The following is a 6,425-nucleotide window of genomic DNA, read 5'->3' on the forward strand; positions in this document are numbered from 1 at the left end:
TTCCAATGATTTTTTAAAAAAAATTTAGAGAAGGAATAGCTGGAGCTGAAGTATTTTGAAGAAAATCATCCAATAATTTAATTTGTGGGGTTATTTGTGCTTTGGTTCAAACTGGAATTAATTATATGGTTATACGATGTTATGATTACTACTTGTGCCTAATCTCCACTTGCAATTGCTGACAATCTAATCACTATATGGGTAACAATCTAATCACTATATGGGTCATAACAAGCCCAGACTGACATCCAATACATCGTGCTATCATATTGTTGTGAGTGACCATTTAGCAAGAGTTTAGTCTTGAATTTTCTTTATTGCTCCATTGCTACACTAGAAGATTGTCTGTTCACCAGCAGAGGCAACTGCCTGCAAGTTTCCTGGATTTGCTCATTTGAAAGTAACATTTGGTTGTATTTGAATCTGGTTGTATTTCTGTTCTGAAAATGCAGTAAGGCCTGAGGAAACTTGAATATCACAGACACACACCATCTGCAAGTGCACACGCCATCTGTGATGACTGCAGTCTTCATTGTAGCACTAAGGAGAAGCTGCAAAGATTCTCTACTTAACCCTATTTTTATCCACTCACCATCTCACACCCTCATCTGTAATGCCACTGACTGGAACTAAGAGCAGTCACAAGATAGCTGTACTCATGCAGTACCATGAGGCACTGTCTCATGAAAAGGCTATAAAGTTTTCACAGGAAGACCATTGAGCCCTCCTGAAAGAAAAGAGATGTCATGTTTTCAATATTATTGAAGAACATTCTTCAAGGTGGAAGATGTTTAAATATCTGTTGACAATAAAAAGAATGGCAATCACTTTCACAGCCACAGATAGAAAAAAATGTGATATAGTGTGTGGTTAGAAAAGATTGCATAGATGGAAAATCATTTCCTTTGAAAACTGAGAAGCCCCATGAGATTCTTGAAGAGCCATCACAGCCTGTGACCAAATGGTATGGATAGTGTCTGATGTGCTAATACTTTGTAAAGCAATTTTATTCTCTTTGCCATCACACCGGGCACTTTGTCAGTCCGTACCATAAGGAAGGCATGGATTAGTATGCCAAGAGAAACTCAATACCTTCTCCAAATTTACTGATGGTGGATCAAACAAATGTTGTGATTAGATGGAATTATAACACAGGGAGAAAAGCCATTGTCAGAAAATGAAAGTAGAAAACAAGTTTAAAAAAAAATAGAAAGCTGAAATCAGCAAACTCAAGGGACCCTTCAAAACATTCAAACTCCTTCAAGCCCTCAAGTTGGATCCACTTAAAACAGACTTTTCCAGTACTGAATCAAGTAGGGAGACCGTGAGATGTAGAAGTAGGTCATTTGGCTCATTGAAACAGCTGAGCCATCCATTGTGATCAAGGCTTATGTGGTGATCCTAAACTCCAATTCTGCTTTATCCCATAAACCTTGATTCTGTAACAGATTAAAAACCCATCTCAGCCTTGAATGTACATAATAACCTGGCCACAACAGTGTTTTGTGGTAAAGAATCCACTATTTGACTGACTACCCCTTGAGAGAAAAAGGTCCTGCTCATCTCTGTCTTAAATGGGAGACCCTTTCCAATGAGATTGTACCCTCTGGTCCTAGATTCTCCCATAAGGAGAAGTCACCTCTCTACATAATGCTGTAAGAAATAAGAACAGGAGTGGACCATTTAGCCCCTTCAACCTGCTGTGCAATTCAGTAGGATCATGTGTGATGATACTATGCTGTAAGAGGTGTATATTTGTCCTGGTTTGTTTTGAAGAGGGGTTTTAAGACAAAGGTACCGAAGTGTCTATTTGGATCCAATAAAGTAAACAGCTTGTGAGCCCTTGGGTTTTTTTTAAAGTTGGAACAACAGAAGCAGCCTGAATGGGTGGGGTCAAGCTCCCACAGAACCGGGATTTTTAGTTTCAGTCTTCAGCAGTAGTTGCTGAGTCTTGAAGCTGGGTGGAATCTACAGTACATCTCTCCCTGCTATTCTCGCTCTCTGAGCTTCCTCTTGATGTCTTTTGCTTCTGTTGCTGAACTTGCATGTGAGACAATCTGTTTTTATGAACATGCCTTTTGCTAAGACTGTGTTAATGGGATGTTACTACATTGGAACAGTTAATTAGTAGTAGTTAATAGTCTATTATTCTGTTAAGTGTTCCAATAGAGTTAAGTCATTCCAATTTCTTCCTTCTGTTGTATTTTAACTACAATGCATGAAAAAAAAATGTTCTTTGCTTCAAATCTGGTATTTTGATCAGTCAAATTGCATCTGGAACACATTACCTTACACATACCTTTAAAATAAGAAAATGTTTAGGTCTAGACTATCTTCTCAATATATTTTGAGTGGGTTTGGTCTGTCCCATAACACATGACTGATCCAACATTCCTCATGTCCACTTTCCTGCCTTTTCCCTGTAAACCCTTGATTTCCCTACTGATCAAGAATCTATCTATCTATTTCAGCCTTAGACATACACAAGGACTTTGCCTTCACAACTCTCCATGGTAAGGAATTCCAAAGACACTCAACCCTCTGACAGAAGAAAATCTTCTTCATCTCAATCTTAAATTGGCATCCCTCAATTCTTAGACTATGCCTTTGGGTCCTAGACTCTTCCATGGGTGGAAACATCCTCTCTGCATTTAGCCTGTCAAGCCCTTTAAGATTCTGATATGTTTCAATGAGATCACTTGTTATTCTTCTAAATTCCAACCTGTTTAACCTTTATTCATAAGATAATCTGTCCTCTCCAGGTATCGTCCGAGCGAACCTTCTCTGAACTGCCTCCAATGAAATGATATCTTTCCTTAAATAAGGGGCCAAAACTGCTTACAGTACTTGTGATGTGGTCTCACCAGCACTCTAAGACTTCCCTATTCTTATACTCCAACTCCCTTGAAATAAGAGTCAACATTCTGTTAGCCTTCCTGATTACCTGCTGCACCTGTGTGCCAGCTTTGTGTTTTGTGCACAAGTACCCCGAAGTTTCTTTGAGTAGCAGCTTTCTGCAATTTTTCGCCATTTAAATCTTATTCAATTCATTTGTTCTGCCTTCCAAAGTGACCAACTTCACATTTTTCTATGTGATATACCATTTGCCAACTTCTTGCCTACTTACTTAGCCTATCAATATCTCTAAACTTTTAATACCCCTCCCGAAACCTGCCTTTTCATCAATGTTGTGTTGTCTGCAAGTTTGGTTACTGCACATTTGCTTCCTTCCTCTAATTCATTTAATACATATTGTAAATAGTTGTGGTCCCAACACTGATCCCAGTGTAGCCCCACTGGTCATGTCTCACCCAATCTGGGAAAAGAGCAGCACGGTGGCTCAGTGGTTACCACTGCTGTCTCACAGCACCAGGGACCCAGGTTCGATTCCTCAGCCTTGACCACCTATCTGTGTGAGTCTGCACATTCTCCCTGTGTCTGCATGTGTTTCCTCCGGGTGCCCTGGTTTTCTTCGACAGTCCAATGATGTGCAGCTTAGGTGGATTGGCCATGGGAAATTGCCCATAATGTCCAAGATGGGCAGTTAGGTGAGTTAATTATGGAAAATGCATGGTTACAGGGATAGGATGGCATGCTGTTCAGAGGGTCACTGTGGATTCAGTGTGCCAAATGGCCTGCTTCCACACTGTAGAAAATCTAATCTATCTATAATTATCCCAACTTGCTGTTTTCTGCCTGTTAGCCAACTCCCTGTCCATACCAGATTCTACCTACACTGTGGGCTCTTATCTTCTGACTTAACTTTGTCAAATGATGTCTGGAAGTCCAAATACTAGTTACTAGTTGCTGGTTTTTTTTCTACCTCTGTCCAAATGGACCCTACATCATTTGAGCCTAGTTATCTCTCTCAACTTCCCTTATTTCATCTGTTATTAACAATGCTACTACACCACCTTTACCATTCCTTCAGCCTTTCCAAAAGGGAAACTATCTCTGAATGTTGAGTTCCCAGTTTTGATCTCCTTGCAACCATGTTTGTGTGATGGCTATGAGATCACATTCATTTGTCCATCTCTACTAGTTGCTCTCTATCCACTCTGATTGAGACTTCCTTGAAAAACTCTTATAAATTAATCAGACACAGTTTCCCATTTATGAAATCATATTGGCAGTTTTTGAATCCTCTGGTATTTATTCAGAATTTGAAAAATTATGATCAATGCGTCCATCGTCTCTTTAGGATCCAAGGATGCAAGTCATTAGAGCTCAGGGACATGTGTGCCTTTAGCCCAGTTAATTTGTTTGACACTACATCTGTAGTGATGGTGATGGTACTTAATTCCTCCCCTGTATTCTTTAGTAGCAATGGGATGTTTGCTAGTTTGCCCTCAGATCATTTTCTCTCAATTATCTTCTTAGCCCTCCTTTGATAGATTCTGAATTTATCCTGGTCTTTGGGGTTGGCACTGACTTGCTTACTTTGTGTGCTTTTTCTTTCAATTTAATACTCTCCTCAAGTTCTTTAGTTACCCCTCTCTTAAATGAATTCCAGTAAGGAGAAAAGATTCTTTGCTGAGAATCATGAATTACTTCCTCAAATATCTGCCACAGCTTGCTTATTATCAATATTGTTAATCTATCTGCCCAGTTCACTTTAGTTAACTCATTTCATTGTAATTTCCTTTAAGTTAAACACAGTTGTTTCTAACCCAAGTTTCTTACTCTCAAACTGAATATTAAATTCTGTCATGTTATAATCACAGGTTCCTAGGAGATCTTTTACTGATCTAGGAGTCATTTATTAAACCTCTCTCATTATGCAGTACCAAACCCAAGATAGCCTGGTTGACTGCATGACATATTAGTCTAGGAAACTATCTGTAACGCACTCTATGAACTTGTTGTTGTAGCTGCCCTTTACAATTTGATTAACCCTATCAACATGAAGATTAAAGTTACCCATAATTATTGCTATATTCTTTTAACATGCTCCTATTATTTGATTTATAATCTTTCCTAAGAATGGTTACTGTTTGAGTGTCTGTGCACTATTCCTACTAATGTTTTCTTTCACTTGCTGTCTTTTTTTACCTCTGCCCAAATGGACCGTACATCATCTGAGCCTAGATTATCTCTCTCAACTTTCCTTATTTCATCTGTTATTAACAATGCTACTCCACCACCGTTACCATCCCTCTAGTCTTTCCAAAAGGGCATCTATCTCTGAATGTTGAGTTCCCAGTTTTGATCTTCTTGTAACCATGTTTATGTAATGGCTATGAGATCACATTCATGTATGTCAATTTGCCCTGTCAATTTGTCTACCTTATTTCTAATGCTTCATGCATTAAAATTCACAGTCTTTATGTTTGTTCTATTATCAAATCATTTTGCACTATTATGATTTCTTGGCACAATATGACATTCACATATTTCATCCGTTCCTTTTTATTTTCTATAACGAACCCTACCTCTAACCCTGTAATCCTACCTTCTCCTTTACCTTTTATTTTCTAACCATTCATGCAATTGAACCTTCTCACTCCCACAATTTTAATTTAAAGCCTTATCTAGTTATGCGAATCATCAGGACTCTGATCTCAGCATGATTCAGGTACATCCCATCGGAAGAGCTCCCTTTGATGTGCCATGAATTCAAATCCATTTCTTTCATGCCAGTCTTTGAGCAACATGTTTGCCTCTTTTAATCTTGTTAACCTTCTGCCAATTAGTTGATAACTCAAGTACTAATCCAGACAATATTAACTTTTTTGGTTCTACTTGTAAATTTTAGCCCCTAGCTGCTCCTGTTCCCTCAGCAGAGACTCTTTCCTCATTCTACCTATGTTGTCGCTACCTACATGGACCATGACAACTGGATCTTTCCCCACCCACATAGGTGGCAGGCAGGTAACACAGGACTCTTGATCCTGGTAAGAAGGAACAATGACTATACAATCTCTGATTACAACCACATTTTTCTTTTCTCCCCCTCTTCACTAGCTCCCTGTACCATGATGCTATGGTCAGTTTGCTAAACTCCCTCCAGTCCCCGTTCTCATCCACACAGGGAGCAAGAATCTCAAATCTGTTAGACAAAGTAAAGATCTGCAGCTCCTGTAGCACTACCTCCTGTATCACTTCATTTCCCTCATTCATAGTCATACCCTCCTGTCCCTGACCAGTAACTGAATTTGATGTAGTTAGTCCAAGGGTGTGGCTATCTCCTGAAACAGTGTCCAGGTAACTCTCACCCTCCAAGCTGAGACTCTAGCTCATTCATTCTGAGGTGAAGTTCCAAAAGCAAATGGCACTTGCTACAGATGTGGCCACTATGAACCACAGTACGGTCCACCAACTCCTACATTATGCACATACAACACATCACCTGGCCCTCCATCTCTACTTACTTAGTTCTTATTTTGATTTTTTAAAAAAATTCCAAATGGTCTTTTTGTATTTAA

Source organism: Rhincodon typus, chromosome 10 (assembly GCF_021869965.1).
Source record: "Rhincodon typus isolate 14 chromosome 10, sRhiTyp1.1, whole genome shotgun sequence".
NCBI classification, from domain to species: domain Eukaryota; kingdom Metazoa; phylum Chordata; class Chondrichthyes; order Orectolobiformes; family Rhincodontidae; genus Rhincodon; species Rhincodon typus.